The following is a 17,180-nucleotide window of genomic DNA, read 5'->3' as shown; positions in this document are numbered from 1 at the left end:
TTTGGTTTCACGAATGGGTTATCTTTATGACAGTAAAAGTCTTCTCTACCAGAGTTTGGGTAGGGTGGAGATTTCCACTCTGGTGTTGGAAATCTCCTCATGACAAAGTATAGTAGAAAGTTAAAAAAAAAAAAGTTTACTGACCTTGAAAAACAAAATTATTAAAAATATTTGTAAGTGAAATATTTTTGTAGATTAATTTGATATTTTTATTTTAAATGTAGAACAAGGTAAAATGCCTTGTAACGTCTTTTAAATTTAATTATTTTCAATATATTTAAGTTAAAATTATTTTTACAAAGGTTAAATAAAACAATCCGCCTGAAGTAAAACATGTTATTATATATGAATAATTATTAAAAGTGATGAATAGTATTAAATTGATTTAATTATACCTTACTAAAAATTAATGTTACATTCATTTGTAAATTTAAAAAAGGCTATTAAAATGTTACACAATAAAATTAAAAAAAATGTTTATTTTTATAGGTTTTTATTTTAAGTCACTACCACCACTATTTTCGATGAGAGAGTTTTGCAATGCTAGTGTTTGGTCATGTGTCTTGCTGGACTTACTCCATTTCTGAGCAGGAGTACATTTACTTCTATTTTAGTCTTTTTTGGCTACAGTAACTCTAGAAGTGTGGTTGATGAATAACAATAGGTATACTTTTATGCACTGGGAAATATGGATCCTTTCACAATACGATTCAAACAGTGACCAGAAAACACAACAGTAACAGTTTGCATAGAAAGAAGCATTTGCAGCATGGATTCGTTCTGGACTCTTGTATGTGTTTTTTTTACATGTGTATGTGGGTGTCTGTATATGTTCATGTAGTGTAATATACAGAAATTACCGTAATATGTATTATAAAATATTGCAAATGTACTAGGTTTTGCACCTTAAAAGTTGTTTATGTGAACGGGGTTCCATTCTGCAACTGTCCTGTGAAAGCTGATCTTAAGCAACCATACTTACGTTTTTCTGTCTTACAAGGGCAGCTACCAAAACTTCTAGAGTTCTCTCTTTTCTGCATTTAAATACTAATCTATGAACCTTTTCTTATTCATCTCCATCCTGCGTAACATCTTTTAATTGAAATATTGATATTTTACCATGGCCTGGTTATGTTGCTTGTACTCACCGTGTGTTTCGGGCCGCGTGCTATGTGCACATTTCAAATACTGTGACTAAAGGCGTCTTACTTCTTCTAGGGTCCACTTGGTTTGGATGGAAAGCCAGTAAGTACCGTCTCAGTATTTTTTTTTAATTATGTAATGTATATTTCCATGCATCAAAATAGTGATTTAAATGCAGCAGCCATGCCTTAAATTGCAGCACTTAAAGAAAATACACACATAGCAAAATAACTCAACATCAGAGTTACTTACTCAGTGATTCCTATTCCCCAAAACCTCAAGAATGAGATTAGAAAGTAGGTATGGACATGTTTTTTGCATTGACAATGTATATTGAGTTTCCAAAATGCAGTCGAGTTTATGTTGGGCTCGGTCAGTGAACGCTGGTTTCAATAGTGTAATGAAAATGGATGGAGGCTTACACTTCCTGGGGAGGGTCGTGGCATTCTGATTCGTTTGCTTTTCGTAATAAGGTGAAACTTTTATTTAAAAACATGAACTGGACTAAAGGTAATATAAAATGAGGGAATTTCGTTAATAAGTTGCCCATGATTTGCAGGCCCGGTGCTTTGTGAGGCAGGCTGTTAAATCGCAACTGAACGAGATCATTATTAATTTGACTTAATCACCAGTAAACCGTAACTAGGTTCTCATTTCATCTAAAGGTATTTTTTTAATCTAAGTTAGGCACATTTGTTTTGTCAATGGGATTTTGACTTTAACCATATCTAATTGCGTTTTCAACACTGAACTAATAAACTGTAATTATCTGAGGGCCTTTGCACTGCGCACTACAAAGTAACCATGTAGCCAGGCTCGGGAGTACTGTAATACTTAGTTGGATTACATTTTGTTTGGCCCATATTTGGTTTATGCCTCTGTTGCAGCAGTTTTGCGCTACTGAAATACATTACTTTGTTACCAGTCCATTTAACTTAAACGCTGTCTCCGCCAAAAGATCAATGTCTGAGGAGGTAAGGAGTCTGAGCTCTGTTTAAAGTCCTGAGCGTTGTAGTAGGTACCGGTGTGACATGCCAACGCAGCATTGGTGCATGTTTTTCTCATACAAAGCAAGCTCGTTATGTTGATGGAATATAAAGCTTAATGTATATAGTCAAATTTGTGATGTTGCTGGATTCTCATGCTTGCCTCGCCGGATATGCGCAGCGCCACTGGAACTACGCGAATGTGCGGTCATGGCGTTTTTGTACATAATTATGGATTTGCCACATAATGGATCATCTGCTGCATAATCTGCAGATTTTAACAAAAAAAATGCTTCTAGCTCAAACTGTTAAAAACTGACTAAAAACGCAGCAGCATGTGTTGCCACATGCTTTGCAAAGGTTGACTGGTCACCTTTCTGTTTATTGCTATATTTTGGTGTTAAACTGGTACTAAACGAGGTGCAACTTCTATCCAGACAGTGTTAACAAGTATAAGAGTTACTACTATCACAAAAAGTGCCACAAATTTTCCTTTTCTTGAATCATAATTTATTCAACCCTGCCACATAATTTGACCATCCCTACTGCATAATTCCAGTGGTCTTGGTTATGGATAACTGGTGCAATTCCTCTCTTGCCTGCTCTGGGTGATTCTGTGAAGTGAAAGATATCAAATCCTTCCCACAGGCCTGGCTCAGATGAGTTTATGCGGGGTCCCCAAAATTGAAAGTAAATGGAACCCTTCCCTAATCACTGTCTAGCTCTATACACCGTCTCCTACACCTTTTGTTTCTTTCCTATTGCGTACATGCGTCCCGACACTTTAACTTCCCCCATATTTACGTTCTTTGGTCTCCATACTCTGCATTCTTTCATGCTGCACGAGGTGTTTTCCAAGCCCCTCTGGCAAAGGTGAATGTGTTCCCTTTCACTACACAATACTAGTCGTCGCTGAAGAGAGTTCTGAAGCTCAATAAAGATTACAAATAAGTTTTTTAGGCCTTATTATGAGTGGCTGTATTTTGGTGCGAGGATGCTTATTACATATTCCAGACAGTATCCCCAAACCAAAATAAAATAATTTTTCATTTTCCCCAGAATGGGGGATAAAATACAAATCGAGGAATACCGGGTCTAATTCCACATTTTTCCCCATTCTTCAAAATATTAGTCGCCGAAATTTGCATCCATGCACTACCTGTTTGCACCGGGTGGTAAATGGGCACTGGGTCTTTTTTTAAGGCTGTGGTATGGGTGGCAGATGGATTGCAATATATGAGTGGAGAGCCTGGGGGAGCATTTGGTGCTCCCCCTGTTGCGCGGGATGATGACGGGTGGAGGACAAGGGCAGCAGCTGCCTGCAGCACCACAAAAGATTATGGGCTTGGTGCCTCCAGTCTGTCTGGTATTTTTGAACCTGCTGAGCGTGTAAACAGTGATCAAGTGGGTATGACCTGGTGCGGTTTCTCCTCTGGGAATACCACTTCAGGCAACTGGTAATGAGAGCCCCGTGCTTGGTAAAGTCATCCAATCTTGACAGTTTAGCTAATAACCATTTGTATTCTTGGATGCTTAGATTTTTCTTTCCCATGAGATCGAAAGCATGCAAAGCCCTGGTGTCTAAAAATAAATCAATGAGTTTCTGAAGAGGTCACACATTGCCATGATACCTCTTGAGATCTGTTTTCCTAACACTAATCACTAAATCTGTTTGTTTCTTGTAAAGCTGATGAATATCCTTTTCGGACCAAAACTTAAGTTTCCACTATTCCAGACTGCATATGTCCATGTTAAGTGTGTTTCATTCTGTCTCAGGCATAGGTGCCTTGTGCCCGATGGCAAGTGTGGCATATTCAGCGAGCCATGGCTCTTCAACCAAGAGTGTGTTGCTTTTGGCTTAAAGGGCTGCACTGTCCCTCATAGCAGGGGGCCTCTTGGCTTCGAAGACTGACCTGTTTATTTCTTTGCACTCTGCGTTAATAAAACCCTTATAAATTCAGGAATCAGTACCTGATTGGGTGAGGTCCTTATCTGTCTCAAGACTTTTGTCTTTCTTTAATATTTTGAGCCGCAGTGTACGCAACTCTTAAAATCCAGGAGTGAGACACAATATGATATACACTGAGGGAGTCAAAAACTCAGGCCCTCATTATGGCTTTGGTGGTCTTTTTCAAAGAGCGCCAGTCTGCTGCCCACCATATTTGGAGTCATTGGAGGACTTTCACCCATTTATGGGCAGAAGTCTGACTCAGAGGAGACGGTTGCATTACGAGCCATAATACAGCTTGGCAGAGTCTTGCTGGTGTGGTAGTGCAAAACTGCCAGGACCCATCCCCTCCCTGTGTGTGTGTATGTGTGCGAATGGGGGTGTATGAGTGCGTGTTCATGAGCAAGTGAGTGTGTGCAAGCGTGAGGATGAGGGGGGTGCGTATGTGTGCGTGCAGGTGTGTGAATGGATGTGTACAGTTGGGGGGTTTGTGGGTGCGTGTATGCGGTGCATGGGGGTGTCTGAGTGCGAGTATGTGGAGGGGGTGTAGTATGAGTGCGAGTATGTGGAGTGGGCGGGGGTGTAGTATGAATGCGAGTATGTGGAGGGGGAGAGGGGTCTAGTATGAGTGCGAGTATGCAGTGGGGGTGTAGTATAAGTTCGAGTATGTAGAGGGGGTTGTGAATGCGTGCGTGTATGCGATTGAATGTGAATGTGTGTGTGCATGTATGAGTGTGAATAGGGGTGTTCGTGTGCACGTTTGCATGGGTGTGCCTGAGGGCATGTCAGTGCGTGAATGCGTGTTTCAGTGTGCGTTTCAGTGTGTCTCCGAGTGAATGGGGGTGTATTTAGCAAGTGCGTGGGTGAGTGGGGTGCGTGTTTGTAATAGCTGAGGCCTGCCGCCGGGTTGGAGGTGCTCACCGCCGGCCGCGTCCGTGCAACTGCACCGGTGGACTAGGTGGCGTTCTGGACGTTTGAATTCTGCTAAACCCCACAACTTGTGATGTGGCGGTCTTTACCGCCGGGTCTGCAGGGGTAAGACCGCCACGGCAAGGTTGGTGGTCTGATGACTGCCAGCCTCATAATGGCGGCCTCAGTGTCAATCTCCAGGCCAGGATCATCTGTGAATCTGTACCAGGAACAGCCTCACAGCGCATCTAGAAGACTCAAGGTTGACATCATCCAATTTTGCCCTGTCTTCAGATGATCAGGATCGCTGGATGCAACCGGTTCGAGCATTTAAGTCTACCCAAAAGGATGTGCACCAAATGTTCAGACTTCATGTCCAGCGATCTTGCATTGTGTAATCAGGACCCGCGGATCTGCCTGTGTAGCTTTGACACTGTGGTTGCAGTTTATCGTGGTTCCGCTCTTGCCTTTCGTGTCCGAGAGCTTTCTAGCTTGTAGCTCCCAAGCTGACTCTTGATTTTCAGGGACATATCATTCAGTCACAGCCACACCTCCTGTAAAACAAATTTAAAAAACCAGCACACTTTCATAATGCCTGTTACTGGCTCCCTTATTGAGTGTTCTTGTAGTGTCTTCTTTGGTGCCTGGAGAAACTAGTCCATAGAATAATCTACATCAACCAGCATGTTCTTGAGATCGAAGATGTTTCCAGCACCTCCGATTGTTGCACTGGCTCCCAGGCCTATGTTTCCAGACCCTCAGATTGTCACACTGGCTCCTAGGTCTAGTTTAGAGGGCTAGTCCAGACATACTAATTCCTGAATCATCATAGTCCTCAGCGTTGGACTTGACTCATCTCTGTGGTACTGCCCAAGTCAGCACCTTTGTTCCGCCCAGACTAAGCCTGCACTTACGGCTTCTTACAAGAAGATATCCACTGCGAGAAAAAGTTAATCTACCTGAGGCAGAAAATGTAGAGTGATCAACCTCTTCGCCAGAGACAATTTACTGACCTGCTTTTATTCAAAAACAGATTAAAGACTCTCCCTGGGGACTTGTGTGGATAGTTCAGGTCCTGTCAGCTCAGGCGAGTTCACAAGTCTGCGTGTAGGTGTTTTATAAATTGCTGTTTTGCTTTTGACTTTAAATGCACACCGTGCAAAGAAATAAGTAAAACACTTGACAAAATAAAGATATGCCCACCGGGTCCATGCAGCACATGGAGAGAGAAACTAAGACAAACTCACCAGCACTGCACAGAGAACAAGCAATCAATTATATCTTCGGAGCAATGAAATATCATTGCACTAGCATCCGAAAACCACCTATGTCTTCAAGCAGCAGCTTTTAAATAGGTAAGGTGAAATGTGGACGACCTAGAATAATTTCCATGGCAAGTCTTGAGATGAGGATAAGGTTCCAGCTGAAACTGTCCAAAAAACAAGAAAATATTCTAATTGTATTCACCTACTTTCTGCGTACGTTGGAGAGCAAGAAGAAGTTCCAAATTGGCAGGCAGGACCCACAGGGCCAATATTAGGTGAACCTTTACTAAATTCGTTTTACATAATTACAATCAGTAAAATAATTTTGCCTCCCTATATATAATTCAGTAAGTAATCGGATGTTTGAAATTCAAAATAATTATTTAAATGCATCCATCATGCCACTATAAACCTTGAAAGAAAAGGTCACCGTGCACACACAAAACTACAAAGCTGTCAGTTCACATTTTGGTGAGAATGACATAAGACTCTACAGATTTGTATCTGTTTATCACTACTACACAGATGTTGACATTCAAAAAGTCAATTCACATTGGCTTGGATGTGAAGAACTACATTGCATAACGAGAGAAAAAATAATAAAGAACAAACAAGGGGATCATTCATTATCTTACTTGTGAAATTAGTCTAAAGACATAATCAATATTACTTCCCTTAGAAAGAACATTTGTTTAATACAAGAAAGAAAGTTTTGAGAATCGGGCGTATAGACATAGAAATGTTTTTACTCACAAAGCAACAAAAGCAATATAACAAGTAGTAAGTAGAATCCCAAATTCACAGCAGTATCAATCCACTTTTTCATTGAGGTAAAAAATCATGAAATACATCCGTTGGTGATAGTCACTTGTATGCTGACAGAAACAGGCTTGATATTGCAGAGGCAAATGGTGGAGGGACATCAAACTTTAGGTCTCTTTTCTAATTTATATGCGAGACCATCTTCAGGACAATGCTTAGAAACAATTACCCAGTTGTTTCACAAATCTTACTTGGGACGTTGACAGAATGCGATTGGCCCAGAAGAATTGTTTAGATATTCAAATGTTTAATACGGTTCTGTGGCGCTGCTCATGGAATGGATATCTGCACAAACTAAACATGAGACAGCTGGTGGGGGGAAAAGTGTGCCATCTGTGGGGGCACATTTTTTTTCCCTACCCACACTCATGTGGGCTGGAAAAATGAGATTGCTCTGTCCGGTGGGAGCAGAGAAAAAAACATGCTCCCACCCAGCAGGTACAAAACCGGCTACCTATGTACCCAGGGTGGGTGCATGCATGGCACCCAGAAGTCCCTGGGGCTCCCCTAGTGGCCGCCAATAGAAGGTGACCCCCTCACCTTTCAATGCAGTTGGGCTCTAGGGATGGGCTTCTAGGGTCCTGTGTTGGCACCAGGGGGGGTGCATGCTCCTTCACCCTCAAATAAAGTTCAGGACCAGTGGAGAGTGTGCCTGGGGCCAGTGTTGGCTCAGCGAGGGAGCCATATGCCACGTCACCAATATTTCTTTTTTTTTTTAAAGGAATTGCCAGCTCACATCTTCACCCAGGATGGCAGGTTGGCAGTGGCCCTAGGACCCCTCTGAGGCCCCCAATAAAAATTAAAGATATGGGTGCCACTAGAAGGGGCAGGGGTTTCACCAAGATTGTTTTTTTATATTGTGGGGTGCTTCAAGAAGTGCACCAGCCCTCGCCCCCACCCCCCACATTAAAAAGAGAACAGTAAGTCTTCCAGGTCATTAATTCCATGACCACAGGACTCCATCCTCTTTAGCTGGAATGCAGATCCCCCTTGTGGTCAGCTGTATGGCAGTACTTTGTAGCTTGAAAAATATTACAAAAAAGACTCAAAGATGTTGATTTTGTTTTATAAAGCTTTATTACATCTTTTAATGACAATCACTTTTATTAAATATTGGTAATATACATTTCAATATAATTATTGGTAATTTTCTCACAAAGACAATACATGTGCTTTATTTATGTTGATATTCTGTTCCCTTTATAAAGACAATAGGCTCCCTTTTTTATATTTTTATATTATAAATCCTTGTAAAAAAAAAACAATAGTTGTGCCTTGCTTAAAATGACAGCCCTTATATTCAGCCATGCGTGCCTGAGGGAGTTTGGGCACCAGGCCCTGTACCCAACCCCCCCGTGCATGGCTTGAGCGCAGTGCAGGGGTTGGGAACCTGGCCTGGCCCGTGGCCAACCCCATGCTGCATAGACGCAGCATGGTGTTTGTTGCACTCAGGTGCTGGACTCATGGATTGCGACGACCCCACGATGTGCACAGCTTTTGGCATGGAGTTGGTGTTAAGTATTGTAATAAAATGTTACTTTAGGTTAGAAAAAAATAGAAATTCACTGAAAAATAAATAAATTTAAAGTGACATAATAGTTAGGTATGGTAATATATCTTGCTTTGCATTTAAAAAAAGTTGAATATTGACAAAAACACAGAGCCTAAAAGGATGTTATAGTTAGGTGAAAATGTCAGCAAAAACATAAATGAACAAAACCACTGATATTCACCAATTATAGTTATTCCAAGTAACTATACCTCGTGCCTAAAGTAACTATAACTCTCACCCTCGCGATGCATTTCTAATTACTTTCCATATTACATCACTCATGACATGTATGACATCATTAATAATGTAACTGCAACATTTGAATTACATGATTGGTGTCAAAACTGCATTGCAAGGGTGCAATATCTATACATGAATGATGTTCTTTAGCATTTTAAATGGTCTTACTCATTTTACAATATGATTTTTTACAGTACAGCTTTAATTGGAACACAATAGCTCGGGATCTAAGGTAATGACAACTTTAGGTTGTCTTTTGAGAGAATGGTGTCTTGTCCCCTTTGGGGATTGGAGATCACCTGATATATATATATACTTGAGTTGAGTAAATGAGGCACTTTGGATATGTGTTTTCCAGCCCTGATGAAGTCCTGGTGAAGAGGCGGGATGAAACATGGGTTGGCTATGAATGTTTAGAGAAGAACTATAAGCAAGAATAAAAGAAGCACCTGATTAAAGAATTAATTTGTGTCCTTCAGTGCACATTCGAGGATATTGGACTATAGTTTCACTGTTTTCCTGTTCTTCGAGGGCATTGGTGTGGTTGGTCTCTCATTGTGCTTGCACCTTTGGGACTAATAAGAATACTAGTACAATGTATGTGGAGTTTGCACCAATGTCATCCCTGCCACCCATATCCCTTTACTATAAAACAAAGGCAACACAGTGTGCCTTCAATGGAAACGTCTGAAAATATATTCCCACTAAGCCAATCAGAGTCACTTTCATCCTATGGTCCTGAACAGTTAGACTTGTAGGAAACTGACATCTCTTACACTGGACCGGGATACAACTGGGGGAACACTTCCACAATATTCTGTCAGACTGGCAGTGTTAATAGACTTATTGAGTTCCATGGTTGACTTCTTAAGGAATGTTAGCAGGTATGCCTCAAATTGACTATGATATTAAATATATTGGAGCATTCCTAAATCTCTAAGGATGGGAAAAAGATAGCGTCAGGCAAGTGTTCATTTTCAGCTGTTAATGTTAGAAACAATATTAAAGAATTATAGAAGTTATCCTGAAAAAAAAGTGAATTGACCGGCAATGCTGGTATTGTGCATTGGGTACCATTCAATGCTCAAATAAATGTGTTGAGTGGAACGTGACCTATAATGTTGAACCAGAAGTCATCTGCAGTTTGGTTTACCTAGGGCCCACATTGAAAAGTGGGACCTGACAACAAGATATAACCTTTAACTATGGTGGTAGAAACCTGCCAGAGACTCAAGGATGGAGATTTGAACCAAGTCCAAATTCCACAGCTTTGACCATGCATTTGGCCCGCCATGTGAGCCCGGCAGCAGTCAGAGAGCAGTACGTGACTGTAGGGAGCCTCTAGTGCTTGTTTAAATATGTTATTTACTTATATCTGTAGGATGCAATTGTATATTTACTAAAAGTATGCGCATACAACTTCCTGAAGAATATCTTAAAATAAGAACTGATAACAAATATCAAAATAATAGTTGTTTCTCGCTCAAATGGATCAAAAGTTACTAAAAATACTGCCATGCATGTTGTGGTACGGTCACCTTTCAATTACTGATTGCTGTAGTAAGGCATTAACCTGATACTAATAGTGATACTGTGTTTACAAGTGTATACTAAAAGAATACAGTCACACAAAAGTGCAACATTATGCTACTTAATTTACCTTTTCTTGAGACATAATGTAGTCATCCCTGCGACACAGTTTGGTCCTCCCTTACTGCATAATTCCAGTGGCTCTGATAACAGGTTGAAAATAACAGATAAAATTGCTTGCATAAAGTACGAGATCATAGGCAAGAAAGGGGTGTAATAAATACTGTTTTAATTGGGACAAAGGAGTAACATTTCATATGTTTTATGACCTTGCCCTAAGGCCAGCATATAAAACAGATTGTGCTGGAGATATTAGCTCTGTGCACTTACACTGTGTTCCACTGCCTTGGGGTGCCTGCTCCCAGCGTTCCCTCGGAGAGCTAGTACAGTTTTCAAAGCGGCAGCTGATGTCATGAGCTCGCACGCTAATGCAAGCCATAGCAAAGCCACTTTTATAGAAACCCAGCAAGATAAAGACAGCAGCAAAAACCTACGTGCAACTTCTGTAAGAAACATGTGCTTGCAAAAACTCAGAACAAGAGGTAGTCTTAATTTATATTGATCTACTATTCAGTAGTTTTGGAATAGTTTAGAAATAGTAAAACTGATGACAAAAAGGTACTTCAACAAATCACCATACAAATATGACAAAATACTTTGGGTGTGAGAATGTCAGTATTCATATTTGAAATGGAATCATATTTGCAACTATTATATAATTAAATAATAATTAGGCCTTTTATGTAGGGAGGAGATGTGGCCTAAGAGCCAGAGCTGCCAAACAGAGAGTCATCTTCCAGTCCTGGTCTCAGTTCAAAATTCTTTTGTTTTGTACAAATCACTTAGGCCCTCATTTGGCCTCGACGGTCTTTTTCCAAGACTGCTGAGGTTCCGCTGGGTTGAAGACCGCCAGTGCAGGCTGTCTCCCACCCAGCGTATTATGACTGCTGGCAGCCCTCTGCCCTTTTTCGGACAGAGAGCCACCAGCAGCCATACTGGCGGTCGGCGGTGAAGTGGAGGCTGCTCCACCTCCACCACCACGTAATCAAAACGCCGCCCACCGAATCACAACCCAGGATTCGGCGTGGCGGTGTTCTGGGGATGGGGTGCTGGCGGCGAACCAGCCCCAATGGATCCCGTTCCCTCCTGGAGGATCACCAGGTAAGGTGATTGTCCGTTAGGGGAGGGTGGTGGGGGGGTGTTGTGTGTGTGCATGGGGGTGTGCGTGTGAGTGTGTAGAGGGGTTGTGTGAGTGCGTGTATGCATGCGGTGTGTGTATGGGAAATGTGACGAATGTCTGTGTGCATGTATGTGTGCGTGTATGTGTGCGTGTATGTGTATGAGTGGTGTGAGCGTGCCTGTAGGGGATCTGTGTGTGTGTGTGTGTATCTGGGGGGAGGGGGTCCTGCCACCTTTGTGGGGTGTTAGGGAGGTTGTGGGTGTTGGGGGAGGGCTCTGGGTAGGGGGGATGGGAGACCCCAATCATTGCCAGGGAACGTATTCCCTGGCACTGATAGTGCCTACCACCATGGATTTCGTGGCGGTACAAAACCCCACGAAATCCATGGTGGTATGCGGGGTCCTGATACCGCCGGCGGTATAGTGACGGCCACTGGGCTGGAGACCAAAGTCTCCAGCCATGTGGTCGTTACCACTCTGGCGGTCGGAATGTAGAAGTGGCGGTTTGCCATAGCGGTTACCGCCATGGCCGTAATTCCATAATTCTTCCACCAGCCTGTTGGCGGTATTATTTTACTCCAACCGCCAGGGTTGTAATGAGGGCCTTAATCTCCTCATGCCTTAAAAAGTCTCACCTTGTGTGCTGTAATCTGTTGCTCATGTCACGTGTGCTGATACCTACGGGCCAATTTGTGCATTATAAAACTGCAATAAAACCATTTTATTACCCAACTCAGTAGTACTTATTTTACCAATTTTAAAAGGATGAAAGACAGACAGACCCTGTATTAGGGGATCATAGATCCAGACGGCAAAAAACGCTTGTACCTCCCTGTCTGTCCTCACACTGTATGAGCACAAACAACAAAGTCAGGAAGTGGAGGGGACTAGGAGAGAAGTCAGAAAAAACAGCCCTGCTTCTCCTTTCATGTAGATGGCGTCGTCACTATTAAATATCTCGCCGGTTCATATAGCTGGACTCACTCAGACTGACTGTAGTACAAAGTGCAAAGTGTTATGATACAGGAGCATATTAATCCACATTAATGACATTCAAATTAAGACCGTAACTAAACAGAAGCATGAAAGGAGCCTTCGTGGACGACCAAGATACCAAACCTGAAGTCCAAGGAAATTGGCAACTGAATTAAAAATACTGAACGCAGTTTAGCAGAAAGATACTGGAGAGCGCGCATTGGAGAACGCAAGATGTTGTTTTTTAATCTCCTGTCACCAATTCTCCTACCTGTGACATATAGCGCCGGGAAACCCTGTTTGGGTAGCTGTTTCCGCTTTATAAGTATTGGATTATAATAATAACCAAGAACTGGAGATATTTGGAAATTGGGGAGAAACGAGCAGGGTGCTTGAGTGGTAGAAGGGGTGTGAACCAGAACGAGAGTGAAACACCGAAGACCACCAGCACATGTTGCCAGACGCCAGGTTCCTTTCTTTCAGTTTCATTCAGTCCTTCCCCTGGAAGACCTGGCAATGACCTGGAATCAAGGATGCTCTTTTCTACAGGAACTATGTTTGTAGTCTCCGTTTCTACGAGGCAGCGTTCATCTCCCTGTTTGCCACAGAAGGCACATTGCCTTTCTAGTAACATGCATCTTGCTGACTAATCGCTGTATCTGGTTCTTGACACTCTGCTTTGATTTGAACATGTGACAAAGATTTCTGGCTGGCAGCTAGCCCACCGGGATAACTTACCTCATGATGTGTGATCATACATACTAAAAACGGACATCCTCCAGTTATCCACAGATCGGAGGCTGCACACACTGCCTCAATGCGCATGCCTAGTTCACAAGGGTTAACAGAAAACACAGAAGCTGGGCTACACAAAGCGTTTGTGCTTTCGATGTGAATGGCATAATCTTTTTTCTTAGTTGCATACATTTCTATTTATATTATTCATTTTGTGTGCATAGATGAATGCTAGCCATTAAAATTGGGTACCAAGGTTAATTTGTGCCTATAACTTCAGGCACTTATTTCAGGCCAGAGGGTCTCCTGTCCACCTCCTGCATTGCCTTGGATCTTGGTTTGAGCAGGGCCGCACTGCAGAGTCCACCTTCTTTTATTTCCATTGCGCATGGGAAAAGAAGGCTGACTCATATGGTGATCCTTCACCATTCCAGTTTTTTGGCAGCTTTTCCTATATTTCCATTGACGTAAATGAAAATAAAAGTGGCACTATTGTTGTCTCTCCCAGCTGGTGCAAATATTGCTCATGGCCAAGCTGACTTTACAGCTGACCGCCTGGCTGTGGTGGGCACAAGTTGCAGGTGATAGTGGCCATGCTGGTAAGATCTGCCTCTTCACCAGCACACACCACCTCCTCAGAAACATTTTGGGGACTGGTACTTTATTTATTTATATTTTTTAGAACTATCTACATCAATTTCCCTATATTTAGATATGGTAATGTGCACAAGGTGTACTCTACGCATGTATATAATATGGAGATGTCAACACTCTTCCACTATTTCAGTTTGGTGCCATTTTTTCCCAACATCAGTATCTTTACGATACATGTCATGCGATTCTACCTTTAGCCCGTTAAAAGCTAGGTTGATTTCAGTATGTTAAAATTCCAAACACTGGTGTCGATAGGCGCTCTAGAAGTATGACTATCACCAAAGAGTATCCTTAGACCCAAAAGTAAATCAAGCTGTTAGCAATCTTAACACTTTGTTTTTTGGTTGTCCCTTACTAGAAAATATTTCTTTTCTTTTTTAGTCACCCTCACCCACTCTAGTAGTCGCCTGCTTCACCATCAGATCCACCCCAGCCCCTATAAGCCAGGGTGGGCTCAACGACTAGCAGGAGCACTTAAGTAGATCCTACTGAGAGTCTAAAGATTTAAAAATACCTTACTGATCACAAAACTGTCCCTTTATTAACTGTGTCAGTAGGTATAATAAATAGAAAAATCTGGAGTGGAGTACTCTAGGATTGTGGGCTCTAGGATCAAATTTGACACAATAGTTCGAGGGTCAATGGACCATAAAACCTAAGGTATAGTTGATGTTAGATGTTGCACTTCAGAAATACTTTTATAACATTAATAGGAGACGCCAGGACACATGCAACCAGAGTATATTGAAGGACAAGCGCTTAGAAAGTAGGATAAAAATGCATAATTTGGGTGGTGAAGGTGGAGTTTAGTCTTGAAAGTGGTTCCTTGGATGGAGGCAACGGACACCAAACTGTTGCATGAAAGGATAACAAAAAAGCAACGCCTTTTTTGGGACCACTGGAGGTAGACCTGCACAAAGATTTAGAGGCATTGTAGGGCATTACCTCTGCTTTATTTGTATTTCAACATAGAAATGTTCCTTCTCCTACAACCTGTGATGGGATTGACAAAGGCTGGGTGTCATGGGTTTATTTGAGAGGACTCAAGGTATGCTACAGTATCTAGTGGAGCTGGCACTTGATAGAGTGGCAGGAGGAACTAGCAACTATGTGTCTGCAAGAACCTCGGATTCTGCTCTTCTGTGGAAGGTTTCCTCCCCAGTTAATTGCCAAACATTATGGTTGTGCCTTGCAAATAAAGAAAATGAGCAAGAGAAGTACTCTAAGGCATACACTCTATCTCATCCAAAATCAATAGGATTCTGCAGCAAACTAATGGTAATCATTTGAAAGACTGAAGGATGTAGGTAGAAGGCGATAGCCAAACAGTTTGGCATATGGCAGTTCATTGGGGAGACCAGAAAAATGTATATGGCTACGGAAGACTTGAATAGCTGAATCTATGATAAACATTTTGATTCTCAGATTACATTTGAATTCTAAAATGATTGATATGAAGTAATGTAGTTTGGTGACAATAATCAATATTCATATACATTTGAAATTATTTCTATATACTTTTTTAGTGTACAATGTTTGGCTGAGGTTTTGCCTATCAAAATATATGCAGCTGATCAGTGTGTGGGTGAATGGGTGCATGCTGTTGACATGATGGAATGGGGGTTTGGTAGGATGTGATGCTGCCAATTAAGGCAGTTGTGTCAGCTGGGCCCTGGCTGAAAGAAGAGGTGGAATTTGTACTGGATTGTAATTGCATTCACATAGCGCCTGTTACCATTTAAAGCACTTTTTGGATTGTAGCTGCCACTCTGGGGCCCAAAGTAATTGGTTAATCCAGTGGCTATTCGTTATTGGATAGTTGTGGTTGTTACTGGCTATTGGGATTAGTCATCTGCTCTCAAGAAAATCATTGCATACACTTCATCCAGTTTTTTGTGATAGATTAAATTAATAAAAGGTATGTTCGTTCATGCAATTTGTTGGTGGAATGACTGTGCTAGGTGAGAGGAGTTTAGATATAGTTATGTTGCAAGGATAAAGTTTCAAAAAATGAGGTTGTTATCTATGAGGTGAGGTGGGGCACAGTGTGGAGATCCACAATTTGATCCTAGGCAGCCAGGCATGCGGCTTCGAGTAGGCTATGTTTGGAGAGATTAAGACATGCAAAGGATGGAGTGTAACGGAAGGGTCACTAAATTGAAAAGGAAGGGGGTAGAAACAATTGCTAGTTTTAGGTCAAGGTCAATTTTTTCATATAGGTTTTGAGGAATATAAAGAAGACTTTTTGTTATCCTTCACCTTAGTGAAGAAACAAACCAGAAGATTTCAAAACCCATCTCAAAACTTGTCTCATAATTTGGTTCCCTGTTGATTGGTCTCCTTTTAATAGCAATGGGTTTGTACAGAACCATTTCATCATTTTCAGTGAATACCAAATATTTCTAATGTATGGAAGAACTTATGATTGATGATAGTAGTTTCTTCCTGTAAAGTAATTTCCTGTAAAACTGTTTTTTAATTTGAAGTTGCAAGTCCTCTCCCGCCTACTCACCCACTTGTACGTATGTCTACATGTCAGACAATGATGAAAGTGATAAAAGAGTGAGAGGTGTTGTGATGTGATCCTAAGCAATGGGATGGAATCATTTCATGATTGTCTGGTATCCAGGTGGTTACCCTTCAATGAGGTGTTAATTGAAGAGATGATATTTCAGCTTCATGAAGAAGAGATTATCAAGACTGAAATTCCATATGCAACTAGTTTAGGAGATGAACACCTAGTATGTTGTATTGGGTTTCCTGCATTTCTTGACGTTCTGTTTTGCAAGGCTGCTGCATTTGATGCATGCACCACAGGAGATCTTAATCTTGGATGCCACGTACGGTGTGGTACTTGGCAACTGTCTTGCACCAACAATAGCTTGTTTGTTTAATGTGGGTGCCAGCAGCGTTCTTAGAGGATAAGTGTCATACTTGCAAACGCTTGTGATGAGGCTTGTGGCTTTAATTCTGTGCTTCACCTGATCCACTTGTCCTACCGCACTAACCTTGGTATAAGGAAACCATGGAAAGTGAGGGGAGGAATACTGTGATAACTCCCTCATGAATGGGCAGTAGAACCACCTTGTCCGTGCCAGGAGCAGAGTCCATGTTTTACAGTTCTCCACCACAGGCCTCTAAGTGCGCTGGATCCTGCCAGTACTCAAACCTGAAAGTAAATG

The 17,180-nt window shown here is 41.7% G+C and overlaps 1 protein-coding gene across 1 annotated transcript in view; it reads left to right on the top strand.

Moving 5' to 3' along the window:
• LOC138245569 (collagen alpha-1(XXIII) chain-like) overlaps window positions 1-17,180 on the top strand; it is a 284,280-nt gene that overhangs the window by 97,187 nt on the left and 169,913 nt on the right. The window contains exon 2 of the mRNA XM_069199279.1: window positions 1,219-1,245. The gene's annotated coding sequence lies outside the window, so the exon portion shown is untranslated. The remainder of the gene's footprint in view (window positions 1-1,218; window positions 1,246-17,180) is intronic.

The sequence above is a fragment of the Pleurodeles waltl genome, chromosome 7 (assembly GCF_031143425.1).
Source record: "Pleurodeles waltl isolate 20211129_DDA chromosome 7, aPleWal1.hap1.20221129, whole genome shotgun sequence".
Lineage (NCBI taxonomy): Eukaryota > Metazoa > Chordata > Amphibia > Caudata > Salamandridae > Pleurodeles > Pleurodeles waltl.
Note: the sequence above shows the minus strand (reverse complement) of the source record. Positions and strands in the feature narration are given on the sequence as shown.